Here is a 14,406-nt window from a genome sequence, read left to right as displayed (position 1 = left end):
GTAAGGCTGGCTGAGCCTTTCCTATGTGTGAAGTTTATAAACCTGCCTGCATATGTACTTGGTCTTGCAGTGCAACAGGTGCTATTATCAGCAATATACCTGCACCAGACAGTTGTTGCAATAAAAATGAACATGTCATCCTTATGGTGAAGGTCTAGAAATTGGTTTGTTCAGATGGGGTGTCGTAAAACCTAGGCAATCACCTCCAACAATGAGCATAAACTGTTAGTCCAAGAGATGAATACATATCCAAATTTGGTACCAAAGCATTCATGCTGGTATCCTGGCTTTGCCAGCAGACAATACAATGATCCTGGTCAAATCATCCAATCTCTCGTACATTACTGTACTGTCTTCTGTGAAGCTTGCCTTCTCGCATGCTGGTGGCATCATTTAGCCCATTACTTCATCTTTCTTCTTATGTGGGCCATTTGAGTGGAAGGGGTGGTAGACAGAAGAGAGCGGACCAGATGGTGCAGGACCAATTTTACTAGCCAGTGTTTTGGACGTATATAAAGCTACAAAAGACAAACCGAGGTGAAATCTGTTAAATCACATTGATTGGTATGCTGGTACTTATATACTTCCCTTGATGATGGGGAGAATGAAGCTAGAATGATTCTGTGTTGCACCCTTCTATACTACTTTGTTTTCAAAATGGTCATGTTTGGTAATGTGTGTGTTGTACTTTCCAAGTCCGCTTTCATAAAATTAGATTATTTTAGTTTGGGTAATGAAAGTGTTCAAATGTAGACATTGCAGAGTTGGCACACATCCCAGATTCACCCCTTAACCAGTGGGTGTAATGCTGGGCATCTAATGTAATCTTGTATTGCCTAGCCTCTAGAAATTGCCAGTTCCTAAACCTTTCAAAATTGTCAGCACCTCAGGGTGATTTCCTTCTCAGAGTATGATCTTCAAAACAGCCTCACTCGTGGTGTCACTGGCTATAGTGTTGCTTCCACTACAATAGTGAGCATTGATATATTGCACACCACAGGCACGTAGTCTTTTAATCTCTAATGGCAACATTATTTAAAAACAATGTCCCACTTATAATCTCAAATTCATCTACATATGTGTGCCCCTATCCGTACCTCAAAGTGAAAAGTCACAGGGTTCCGACACTCCATTTGCTTCTGGATTTATTCCTACCTTGTCCTAACTCCTTACTTATTATCTCAGTCTGTCAGGATACAGACACCTTCCTGGTAGCTTGTAATCTGCATCCACTATCCATGCTATGGTATGTGTAGCTTTCTCCTTCCTCCCAATTGGTCTCCTCTATCCATGCTTGAGCACGTTCACATTTTCGGAGGCAGCAAATGTGAGTTCTCTACCTATTCTGGGTTAAATGTACCTTTTACATTCAGTCCTGCATTAATACTACAGGCTGCATATCTTCCTGGATGCTACTGATAAAAAGTATCCTGTCCTGTATCTATGCTAGAACAGAGGTAACCTCTTCATATGACTAATAATGTTGGCTTTGAAATGGTACTTGTTTATCATTCTGATTATTGCAAGAATGAAGAGGGGAAGGGGACTGAAAGGGAGTAAACATGCTGATTTATAATGCAGCATATCAAACTATGAGTTGTGAACGCTGGGGCGGGGGGGTGAAGAGGGCAGATATTCTTGATCACTTAAGTCATTTGGTTTGGTGGAGGGGGCCCCAAAGATGTCCGTGCCCAGGGGCCCAAAAGTGCTTTAGATGGCCCTTGAGCCGCCAGAAAGCCACCACCATCTGTGTTCCCTTCTACCGCCTCCTCCTTCGGCAAACAAATCCGGATCATGCTCTGATATTTCTCTGCAATACTCATCTTGCTGTAATGGTAACATCTCAATTCTTTGTTCATGTGCCGTGTAACAATAGCCTTACTTTTCAAACAAAAAAATACAACCACGAAAATAAAATACATGTACAATGGAAGTGAGACTGTTGACTTGCTATTAAAGTGTCCTGTGGGAGACAATTTATTGTAATAACCCAGCTATGAAATTGGCTTAGTGGAAGCCATGAAGCAGACCCCAATATAAGCAATCTAATTGCCCCTAGAATATATGAAACTGCCCCAGTATGAGCGAAAACATGACTAATCTTGCTATCACCCACAGATGTGCGCTCGAATGGGTCATGTATTAGACACGTAGCAGCCAAGAAAATACTCAGGCCTGAGACAGAAAATGACCTCCACACAAGTTATATAAATGCACCTAAGTGACTCATAAAGCAGCTCTCAGAAACAGCCATTTCGCAAATGCGAAATGGGCGTGTCTACGATGACAGTGGGTGGCCAATTGAAATGAGGGGCACACATACATACGCAAACGTCGGGGACCTTGCCCTAAAAAAGCAGCAAGCTTAAAAGCGGGCGAGGCCCAAAGGGAGAGCCAGGCCGCCCATTTCGGTCTAAAGCCTGTTACTATGCAGGAAGAATAGCAAGTCAGTTACTCCCTTTGTAACTAGACGTAAGTCAGATTTGCAACCAAGGCAGCTCCCAGGAATGTGTCCCCTTTTTAAACATGTTTCCCTGAAAGAGATTGACTTCCCCAGCCTTTGACACTACTTTCAGTAAAAAACATTGAAACATTTAGTTTTACACTTTTCCTCTTCCTGTGTTATGCTTCCAGGGACTTGCATCTGGTGGGTCGCTGATTTTTATTTTTTATGTCCTTTTGTCTGTGGGTAATCCAGTGGGATAAAACTGCTCATGGTGCATATGGTATTCCTTGTCAATTTGTGCGTGGTCACTGCCGCAGTTCGTACCTGTCACAATTTGTGTATACACATTGATTTCTTCGTGAACTGGCCCCATTGTTCACACAAGAAAATGTAGAAAATGTTTCCTCTCTTGTTTTTCTTCTAGCAGCGTTGACATCTATCGTATTCTCAACATAACAACAATTTCACGGTGTAGAGCCATTATGTTAGCATTGCAGCGTGAACAGCTTCCGCAGTGGCGGACTTAACGGTCGGCAGACAGACAAATGGCGAGCGGGCCCATGTGCCCTGCCCCACCCCTTCCCTTCCCAGTCTCTCTCTGAGACACACGTTGCAGTCAGACCCGAATTTCAGCAGATGCTCACAGCGCACTGTAATGGAGGCAATGGGCCTCATTACACGGAAGGCGGTAATGGTTAACGGCCACCATTAATGGTAACGGTGACCGTTAACCATTACCGCCTTACTACGAGGTCCCTTAGCGGGTTGGTGCTTTAACGCCTGCTTTTTGCAGGCGTTAAAAACCAACCCGCTAAGGGACCTCGGAGCTAATTACGGCACCTCAAAATTGCAGTGCCGTAATTAGCGCCTTCCCCATTCCCATAGAGCCCTATGGGGCAGAAATGGGAATGGGGAAGGGCAATGGCGGAAGGGGGATTTACCGCCCCTCCAACCTTGGAATGGGGCGGTAAATCCCCTTTCCGCCAAGGCGGTGCCGGTATTTTACCGGCATGAGCCATGGCGCTAATAGCGCCATGGCTCACCGCCTTCCGTGTAATGAGGCCCAATGAATCTATTAATGGGCTTTAAACGCCTGCCGCGCAGTGCACAATGCCCACTATTACTCTGTGTTAATCACTTCCCAGTTGTTCTCTGCAGCTCGGTCGCGGGTGCTCTGACTGGGCAGTTTACTTCTCGCCGTATCCCCTCTCCAGAAACGCACGCTCCTCTGCTCTAGCAAGTGTTTATTGTATTATAGTTAAGAAATAATGCAGATTTAAGCAGACCTGAATTCTGCTTGTTGTAATATTAGTTCAGGGCTGGATGTCTGCGCTCGGGCCTTAAAAATCACAATTTAAATAAAATGAATCATGTGTCCCTAAAGTTCATCTTTGCGCAACTCTGCCCACTTTGGGGCCCCGCCTCCAGTACCCGCCCACTTGGGGGCCCTCTGTAATTTTTGCCCACGGGGCCCTTTGCCTTAAATCTGCCACTGAGCTTCCAGCTACCAAATGTTCATCATTTGCACGGCGAATATGTGTATGCCACCTTTTGCCTTTGTCCTTTTGCACTCTGCCGTGCAAGGTAAGTAAATGCTGCCTGGAATGCTCGCTTGTCGGGCACCGTTCAGTTTTCATTGTGAACACTGCTTACCATTCGCGCATGGTAGGCAGTGTTCGTAATTGTGTGCACTGCTTGCTATGTGAGCATGGCAGACAGTGGGCCTCATTACGACCCAGGCACTAATGGGTTAACAGCGCCATAAAAGGCTGCGGCGCCGTTAACCTATTAGCGCCTAATTACGAGGTCCCTTTGCGGGACCCAACCTTAACGGCTGGTTTTACCAGCCTTTAAAGTAGGCACCCGCAAAGGGACCTTGGTGCTAAGTACGGTGCCGCAATTTGCGGCACCGTACTTAGCGCCTTGCACATTCCCATTGAGCCCTATGGGGCAAAAATGGGAATGGGGAAGGGCCATGGCGGCATGGGGAATTACCGCCCTGCCAACCTCGGAATGGGGTGGTAATTCCCCATTCCGCCATGGCGGACTCCGGCATCGACCATGGTGCTAATAGCACCATGGTCTTCCGCCAGGGTCGTAATGAGGCCCAGTGTGTCCAATGGACCCAATAGGGATCTCCAGCATTTGCGCCGGCATGAAAATCCATCCCAGCGCAAATGCTGGAGAAATTGTATGGCATAGTTGAAGTCAGCGGTAACGCAAGTCACGCTCTGCCCCTCCTCTCCGCCATACAAATGATTGAATATGTGGCATGGCATGAATGGAAGTCGTTTAAGCCTTACTCACGGCTTTTATGCCTTTCATTCACGTTACGCCACATACAAACATGCACTCCTAATTGATTTTCTTTATACTGGTGAACATGTTTAAATAATTTTGTAAACATTCACAAGAAAGTGATGAACACTGGTTTGGAGGATTCTGAACCATTTTCCAAAACAGCCCAATGCAAATACGAGACACTTGCTGTAAAGTATACAATCCAAGGGCAATGTTCAGCCATCTTCACACATGTAACAAACAATATGCGATCATCAATTTGCCCGGAACTATCTGGTGATTTAAAAATTTGGCAGGCGCTATGTCATTGTTTTTTCTTATGGAAGTTGCAATGGTACTTAAACTAACGTGCTGCAAAGATGGCACTATAATGCACTCGTTTAAGCACTACGATTACGTATTGTCATGTAGAGGAGTTGTTCTTTGAGGCTAGGGGCACTGCACTTGAAGGATGACACACTGGGAGACATAAACGCATATCAGGGGTCGATGGTGGTACTCTTGTTCAGAGATTTGCCTGGCATTTTGGTGCCCTACTGTCCTTGTGGGTGTAACCAGACTGATATGCAAAATGACTTGTTCTCCACTGACATGGCACACAGGGCTAAAATATTCACGAAGTTGCTCCTGATTGGGCACCTTCGAATAGAGCAAGTTATTGGGCCTTGTTCGTTCTCTGTAGGAGGGGCTCTCACAATGTTGTCCAACACATTGTGTATGGTCCACAGTTTCCACTGATAAGGGCCCGTAAAAGTACCTAAAACCAAATGGACTTGAAGTTATTGGTGTTTTAAAATGTTGTGTTGATAAATTAACCCTGGTAGTTATTATGAGAGATTGACGTCATGGCTTTAGGCGCTCCACTAACTCCCAGACCACCAGTAATGGCCAGTTTTACACATTCACACTCCGTTGGCTGCAGGTCTGTGCACGACAGAACAAGTTCCTCCGTATTTGGCTGGCAAAAGCTTCCGCTTGCCCATCAGAGGCAACTGAAAGCATCAGAATAACGATTACTAAGAGGCCAATGCTTGAAAATGGAGGGTGAATTTAATTTCAATAGTATGCAAAAATGGTTTAGTTGGGTTAATATTAGGGCATTGCTCTTGGGAGTGCTGCGAAAGTATATAAGAAGTTTCACGGTGCAGTCATATGTTTTGTGTGGAGGTATATGATAGTATAGTTTCGGTGACATAGCTGCCCGCAGGCACAGCATCAGAGCCTTTCCACAGTTTCACTTTCAATAGGCCCCTTGGCTCATGGGTGGAGGGCTTCGAGGAGCTGCTCCTTGTTGGCAGTCTGGCGACACAAAAACATATTCCTTTAATTTGGGCCATGGAACCTGCCCATCAAGCATGTAACTGGCGGCCTTGGCTGCCGCCCTCAGGCGGTCACCTCCGCCTTGCAATTAGCACCTTGTCAAAGAGTGATTAAAATCTTTTCAGCTGGCCATTTGGTGTTTCGGCTCCCTGCTGACTGCCTATCCCACGATAATCTGCAGTGATTAACCACCTCCCTATATTCTTTTGACTTACTTGTACAATTATAATATAAACCCCCCCACAGACTGTTTTTGCCAGTAGGCCCATACTGACAATGGAAATAACGAATGAAGTCCAATCATGCAATGGGAACATCTAGGACAGACTCACTGCGTCAGGACCGCCATGGGGGCACCGAAATGGCACTTATTTTAGACTCAGGTATTAAAAATACTTAATGCCATAACGTTCAGGGGAATATACCCAGTCAGGGTCTGTTGTGCCCTGCCCTGGTGATCCCATGCAAGCCGTGTTGGTACTCATTGGCTACTTACAATTCATCTTTCTCAGGCGTTAAATGAAAGAGGCGGCTTTTACGTTCCTTCTCTCCTTTTTGGCACGTTTTAGTTTACTTTGGCGCCTACGCGGGTCAACACGCATGCGCACGAGGCGTTTCCACGACGGCTGGTCGCTTCAAGCAACTGGTGCGCACGCGCGCTGGGCGTGTGCAGCCGGCAGAGCGCATGCGCCGTCAGCAAGGTTCGCGCCACGTGGGCCTTCCTTGAGGCAGGCTGCAGGGAGGGAAAATGGCCGCCGCGCGAGAGACTGCGATGAGCGATGGAATGGCACTGCAGTGGCAGCATGGACCTGCTGGAGGGAGAGCAGTGTATGGCATCTGGGTGCCAGGCACACGCTTCTGGATCCTGACTCTTAAAATGCTTGACAAAGTAAAGGTCTGTGTTGATTATAAGCATCGAAAGCAAAACAAAAAGAAAAATGGCATAGTAATTAAAAAGACACCTTTTGCAGTCGTGTGAGGTTACAGGTTTCAAAAGGTATTTTAGCACATTCAGGTCATAATTTTTGGTCCACATCATGGCCTGTTGCAGACCTCTCAACACTTTTAGCCGCCTGGGCGGGTGGAAACAGATTTCATTTTGGGGTGGGTAACAAGAGCCCATTAACATAGCTCTCAACACACACGCTTTTGGCGGGTGTCACCCGCCTTCTAAAGGGCTGACTCACCCGCCAAGCCTCCTGCACGCCCATTCATTTCAATGGGCGTCTCACCCGCCAAAAATAAAATCTGGTGATTTCACCCGCCTTTGCAACACAAATGGTTGAGAGCTATGCCATTAAAGTGAATGAGTAAGGAGGTTGGTGGGAGAAAGAACTGATTCCATGGCAGGTGATACATGCCAGAAGCTTGTGAGGTGAGAGCTGTGCTCTTGTTTGAAAAGCATGCCTGAGAGCAGGGGTGCAACTAGGCAGGCATTTAGGGCAGGAGCTAAACCATCAAATGATGGGAGGGGGCTAACTTCCGAGAAAGGGGGACGGGCAAACTTACTTGTGCTGGGGCGTCTACTGTCTTTACACATTCTAGTGAGGCTTTTTTGGTAAAGGTTCAATGCTAAAAGCAGTTAACTCTCCTTCACATCTGAAACCAGACACTTAAGGAGTGCTGTGAGATTGAGCTGTGTCCTGCCCCCCGTTCCAATCACTCCCCTGATCATGCATTTATAACATCATCATGATTTCAATTGCCATAGAAATGCAGTTGCTTGTTTGTTTATTTATTGGTATGGTGCACCCTACCCAAGGGTATCTGGGCGCCTTTAACATAGAGGTTACAAGTAAACTTTCAGCTTAGTTACAGTGGATGCATATGTACAGGAAATGATACTATCTATGAAACGCTTTATACTAGTAATTGCTGGGTCTTTGTTAACAGCACAGCCCACGGGCACCGCTTTTTGCCTCTGTCCTGTCTTTCCATGACACAGCTCTGTATGTCAGCCAGGTCAAGTCAACATAACCCAAAATGTGGGGGTAGGGGTTGAAGCCCAATCTGCCCAATGGTCGTAGCGCCACTGCATGATGGAGGCATGCTTCCTATTTTAATCAAGGTCGTTATAATCATTTTGGAAATAATTTTACCATGTTAAAGGCAGCACAGTATTTCCTAGCAGACTTTCAGCTTTGCGTACACTCTTTTGTCTATGAGTCTACTTCGTATTTACTAAAATAAATATAGCACACAACACTGTGTCCTGGCACACAGTGAATAATCCATTATGGCTCAAAGTCTGATAAATTATTGGGAGTACTTTTTAGGGTAATCAGATTGGAAAAAGTAGTGGAAAACACTGTTGCTGCCACTTGGTTTTTCGTGCCTTTATCAGGCAGAGATGGGGTACCAGGCATGCCTGACCCAATTTCCCACTCTGCTCAAGAAAGCCTTGTGGCTGCCTTACTGCAAGCTTGGGTTTCATGTTGTTGGCAATGCGTTGGAATCCGCCTAAAATTACCACCTGTTAAAAACAGGCAGGATTCTATTATAAATGCCGCCCGTAATCGTGTATAGTGAGACGCATTCACACTTTCCCTCCAGCGTCATGGGAAAGTGAAGAATAAAGGCCAATTCGCCTATGTTTCACTCTTCCGCCTTTCCACTACAAGGTACAAAAGTTGAACATTGCACGAAGGGGACCATTTGCACTTAAATGCAAACAGGAGTGGTCCATGTAAATGAAAGATTTCTATTTGTGGGGGTTCTGCAATGTCATTTTATGGGACGCCCCCTACTCTTTTTGCTTTTTCCCGCTCTTTATTTTTTGTTAATTTATTTTGGTGGCCAGAGGGACTTCTAGTGAATTCCCCCTACCCCAACACTCTTTTTACCTTGCTAAACCTATATCTATTGGGTCACCTATAAAGTGTCCAGTACCACACTGAAAGGTGCCTCATGTTTGCCCTACAGTGAATGTATCACCCTGCATTGGTTTTAGGGGGTTACTATGGTGGCAGATAATATTTAGCTTTGGTTTCACCAGGGGGTTGAAAGCAGATTTACTGCAGTAGTAGCCCAATGTCACTTTCATTTTCGTTTTAAGTCATACTCTCAGCCATTTTGTTGAAGGAGCATCCTTTGTTCAAGAAAACCACGAAGCAAGCCTTGGAATGGCAGTTCTGCCAAGTTGGGCTCTTTGTGAGCCCAATATGGCAGCTTTCCTGGCCTTCAACAGTCCACTACACTTTCTCTGGGGGTGGGCCTGGATATTTGGTGTTTTTTTTTAGGCCACCCTTATTGGCTGGCCTCCAAAACCTTTGTTTTAAATGCCCTAATAAGAGTCGTGATTTGATTTTGATTTTTTGTGTTTATAGCGCGCACATGACGAACTTAATCATATTTTGGCGCAGATGACAACAGCACTGGTAGAATGTTTAGATCGAAACAGATCCCCGAAAACAGGGCTATCTACCTAAAGAGAAAGGTTTTCAATGCTCAGCGAAATTGCAGAAGAGAGCTCATGGTCCTAAGTTGCAAAGGTAGAGAGTTCCACAGCCTAGTACCGAAGACAGAAAATCTTCGGTCACCTCTGGAGGTATAGGTTGAGTGGGGAATGACCAGAAGATGACTATCACTAGAGCGTAATTGTCTTACTGGGTGATAAGACTCAATTAGCTCTCACAGATACAGAGGGGCAATGCCATTCATGCATTTGAAAATAATGCAGGCTGTTTTAAATTTAATGCGGTCAGCAATTGAGAGCCAGTGTAGCTCTCTCTGATAAGATGATACATGGGTGAATTTACCTAATTTAAATATCAGTCTGAAGGCCGCATTCTGGGCTCTCTGAAGTCGCTGAAGTTCTTTGGAAGGGATGCCCATCAGTTGGCTGTTGCAATAGTCAAGATGGGCACTAGTTAGCGCCCCTACCACAGCGGCATGAGCCTCTTTAGGAATGTAAGGAAGTGCTTGGGGTAGCATTCTCAGAACAAAATAGACTGCTTTGGTCTTTGCTCCCACCTGTATTTCACTCCCAGGTCTTATTGCCACATACATCCCAGATTTTTAATTTTTGAAGCAAATTGAAGATTTTTACCCAGCAGTGTTGGAACAGGCAATTTTTTAGCAGCTGTCAGCAGATGTTTAGGACCGAATAATATAAGTTCGGTCTTAGCAGCGTTAAGCTGTAAATAGTTCTTTGACATCCAGCTGCTTACCTCTGTCAAACATTGCTCCAGTTTGCTAAACGCTTCCTGGAAATTAGTAATTTGTAAGAATATCTGGGTATCATCGGCATATGAATGGAAATCCAACCCATACCGTCTTAGGATTTCCAGGAGGGGTTGAATATATAAGTTAAACAGTAGCGGTGACAAAGAGGATCCCTGTGGGACTCCACAACTTAAACAAATGAGGTTCGACAAGAACTCTCCCAGTCTCACACGCTGCTGATGGTTAGTCAAAAAAGACTTAAACCATTTCAATGCTGAGTCCGAGACTCTTCCTACCTCCTGTAGTCGTTCTAGGAGGATTTTGTGATTCACTGTATCAAAAGCCGCGAACAGGTCCAGCATCACCAAAAGTGTGAGCTCCCCCTGATCCGCGGCCTTCAGTAATTCATCCTGTACTACTAGGAGGGCTCTCTCAGTTCCGAATTTTGTTCGGAATCCTGATTGGAGTTTATCTAGCAGAAGCCAGCCCATGTGAGTGAAGGTATATTTAGGGGGAACCCCTTTTCCTGAGCTCAATGCCGCTGAATTTCTGGAAGGGGGGCAGGTCTGCTTACCTGGTGGAGAATATTTGGCCGTTTCCCACCCTTGTTGCATTTTTACGCCCTTTTCTGGATATGCTGGCTAGAATCAGTGGTCTGGGCATAGCCCTGGTTTGGGTTTTTGGTTGCTGGGTGTCTTTCCTTAGTTTTCCTCGTCATGCTATTGGTGGTGTTCAGCTGCTGGAGCCATACCTCCCATCCTGTAGCCGTTTTCTGGGACCTTTCACTGCCATTTCCAGCAGGGTGTTCAGCCTTGATTTTGGAAGCCGCCACCACCTGGACTGCTGGTGGGACCCAAAGAACCTGCCCAATCTGCCTGCCCGGGCTGTCTCTGGTCGCCACCCTTGTTCTGCTGCAGGGGGCATTTTTGCTGGTGTGCCACCCATCGTTGCCTGTGAGCGACCAGGGTCTGCAATGTGCAGGTTCTTCCTTCCTCCTGCAGCCATCTCCATTGCTGATTTCCCTTCTGGATTGTGTTACCCAGTTCTGTGAAGGTCGATTGTTCTTCTTTTGGGCCGTTGGCTCCGGGTGCAAGACCCTAGGTGACCGATCCATCATTTCACCATAACAAATCTTCGCTTACGGGTTGTTTCACCTTCTGGGAACCAATTTACTGGAAGCAAAAACTGTAAGTATTTACCTCTGGGTCTTGGGTTGGGTCTTGGATTGGTGGGTTCTTCGTGATACTCATGAGTCCCAGGGGTCGTCAGTTTCTGCAGGTTCCCTTCTAATGTATTTCCCTGCTTTTCTGTTCTTGGGGCTGCTGGGTCTTGAACCCTCCACTGGATCTCTTCTTCTGGTGTCCCCAGGGGTTGATTGCTTTCTTCTTAGGCACCTGTGGAAAGAAACTGAGACTTAGTTGGCTTTTCTTATTGTTTCCTATAGGCCACTGTTGTCAGCATTCCTACAAATGACACTGTAAGGTATGCACATGGACTACCGCATTTGTCTAGGCGTGGAGTAAAGAACTTGCATTTAAAATTGCAGGAGATAAAATCCAATGTAGAAAAACCGCTCGGAAACATCTCTGAGCGGCCTTTCTAAATCAAACTATCATGCCCCTTCCAAACACAAGTGCGCACAGGGGTTGACAGGCACAGGCAGGAGAGGAAAGGCACAGGAGCGAGGTAAGTATGTTTTATGTATTGTTAGACTGAGTGCGTGTGTGTGTGTGTGTGTGTGGGGGGGTTTGTGAGTAAGTGCGTGCATGTCTGTGCGGTAGAGGAGCAAGTGTGTTTGCATGACTCGGAGTGGAGGGGGAATGTGTTGTGCTGGGAAGGGGGGTGGTGGGTGATGAAAGGGGGAGTTCAGGGGGTTCATCCCCCCATTTACTGGAAATCCGGCGGGAGAGGGTAAGGGTGAGGATGGAATTGCCTTCTGAGAGGGGGGTTGGTTTTAGTATGTGATTTTTTGACATTTTAAAGGCCACACAAAATCGTCCGAAAAGAAATCTGTCATTTTTGTGTTCGACCTTTAAAATGCGGAAATATCACATAGAACATGTTTCTACGGTACGCAAGCGATGCCTGAATTTCCGTACCAAGCCCTGGATTTCTAGAGTCTTCCCCTGATTTATTGGTTATTTTTAAGTCTTTGTATTACACTTCTGCCTGGGGTATACATTCTATCTCTGTGTGCAGTTACTGGTTCGCTCCTTGAAGTGTAATCACTTGCTGGCCAAGAGACTCACTTGATAAAATATATCCTCTACGTCGGCAGCTCTCCTGACTCTATTGGACATGGTGTTGCTCTGTGCGCTACAATGAATGGCTATGTATTCTGTATACTTCTTTATTTAGACTGTAAAAGGAAGCCCGTTCTAAGTTCTGTGTGGCACCCTTGCATCCTGAACATGATAGTGATTACTGTGTGTAATATTACCTAAGGGTTTACTCTTTAAGTCGCCTCTAGCATTGTGTCTGCCGCCAGGTATGAGGCTTACATTTTAGGGAAAAAAGCGGGATAGGCCTTAACTGGTCATTACCTGTTTTACTTACACTTTGCTGTCCTATGTGTTCTTTGTAACCTGAATACATAGTTTCCCCATCATAAATATTTTATTTGTGACCTTAGAAAGCAAATGTATATCTTTTTAGAATACCAGTATGGTCTATATTTGTGTGGGATCTTCGGGATTAATTGTACCTCCCTGCCAGCCTTTGTCCCTCCTAAAGTTAAGGCTGATGGCTCTATTTCTGCTACCATTGGAGAATCTGGTCTTTCCTTTTGGGTGATGCACTGTTCCATCATTAGGTTAGATGATTACACAAAGGGTTGTACAAAAAGCTCCCTCGCAGTCCCGTACCAACATGACCCCCAACATGTTTATTTTATATTAACATTTTGATCAACTGTTTATTATTATGGTATTTATTGAGGGCAAACCTAGTTCCGCAAAGCAACAACACACTTTACAGGTCATAGGGACAAGAAAACCGTGGGTGAAGCAGTGATACAAGGGAGCAGGGAGGTAACAACGGGAGAGGGGGAAGGTGGGCAATTTGGCAGCACAGGATCTACAAGCAAACGGGAGGAAACAACAGTGGAACAGATCACGCAGTCTCAGGTTAGGCGAGGAGTGGAAGGTGTGTGCATTTATGTTTCAAGGATGAGCTATCCCTTAAAATTGTTGAAGTGTATGGGCGAGTCTTGTGTTGACAGTTTTTGGACTAACCATATCAAAGTGTAATGTCCAAGGATGAAACTGCCATTAGCAGCCGGCACGGGGGAACCAGCCAATGAAGTGGCTAGAAACACAGGCTGAAACCTACAATCTCAGCCCACGTTCGTAGCCACCTGACGGCTGGGTCACCCGGCTGCTATCTTCCCCCCACCCAACCTCTTTTTGTGGCAATTTCCAACCCCCCTCCCCAACCCCACTTACCTGTGCGTTGCGGCGGGGCAGGCCGCTGCAGCAGCTTCCCAGCGTCTCTGGCTGCTATGGAAAGGGAAAAGGGGCTCCGTACGAAGCTCAGCCTTCCCTTTCCATGGCAGCCATTTTAGCTCAGTATTTTCAGTCATTGAACGGGAAGCATGAGGCGTCCCGTCCAATGACAGAACATACTTTTTCTTTTTTTTTAAAGATCTCTTTATTAGATTTTCAACAAATCATAACAACTTCACATAGATTCAACAAAATATTACAATAAGCATTCAATATCCAAAGTTTCGGAACATCTCACATTGCATACTTCAATAACATAACCACCCTATGTGAAACATAAAATAGCAAAACATTTACAAAAGGTACTCACTAACACACATAAAACACCACAAAAGACAACATGAACAGGTAAGAGGGAAAAAAAGGGGGAGGGGGGAGGGGAGTAAACTTAACTTCTCTCACATCTACCTTACCCACCTCTCACAGTCTCTCTACTATATCAATCATAAAGGGCTTCAAACGATCCCCATAACGTTAAGTAATCTTCTTCTTTACCTTTATTCTTCCATGAGACCTTATCAAACTTTGATAGAACCTGTAATTCCACCAACCAATCTTCAATATTAGGTTTCTTCCTCGTCTTCCAAATCCTAAGGATCAGCTTAATCGTTACCATCACAGCCCTGTCAATCCAGAAATTGTATTTCCTAGTGCCTGTACATCTTTCCTTAT

General features: G+C 45.6%; 1 long non-coding RNA gene across 1 annotated transcript in view; it reads right to left on the bottom strand.

Moving 5' to 3' along the window:
• Nucleotides 1–14,406, bottom strand: part of LOC138521976 (uncharacterized) — a 50,649-nt gene that overhangs the window by 20,502 nt on the left and 15,741 nt on the right. Inside the window, exon 2 of the long non-coding RNA XR_011283201.1 lies at nucleotides 11,431–11,625. This is a non-coding gene — a long non-coding RNA (uncharacterized lncRNA). The remainder of the gene's footprint in view (nucleotides 1–11,430; nucleotides 11,626–14,406) is intronic.

The sequence above is a fragment of the Ambystoma mexicanum genome, chromosome 13 (genome assembly GCF_040938575.1).
Source record: "Ambystoma mexicanum isolate Mex_15411 chromosome 13, UKY_AmexF1_1, whole genome shotgun sequence".
Taxonomy (NCBI): Eukaryota; Metazoa; Chordata; class Amphibia; order Caudata; family Ambystomatidae; genus Ambystoma; species Ambystoma mexicanum.
The sequence above is the reverse complement of the archived record's forward strand: the minus strand, read 5'-3'. Positions and strand labels throughout refer to the sequence as shown.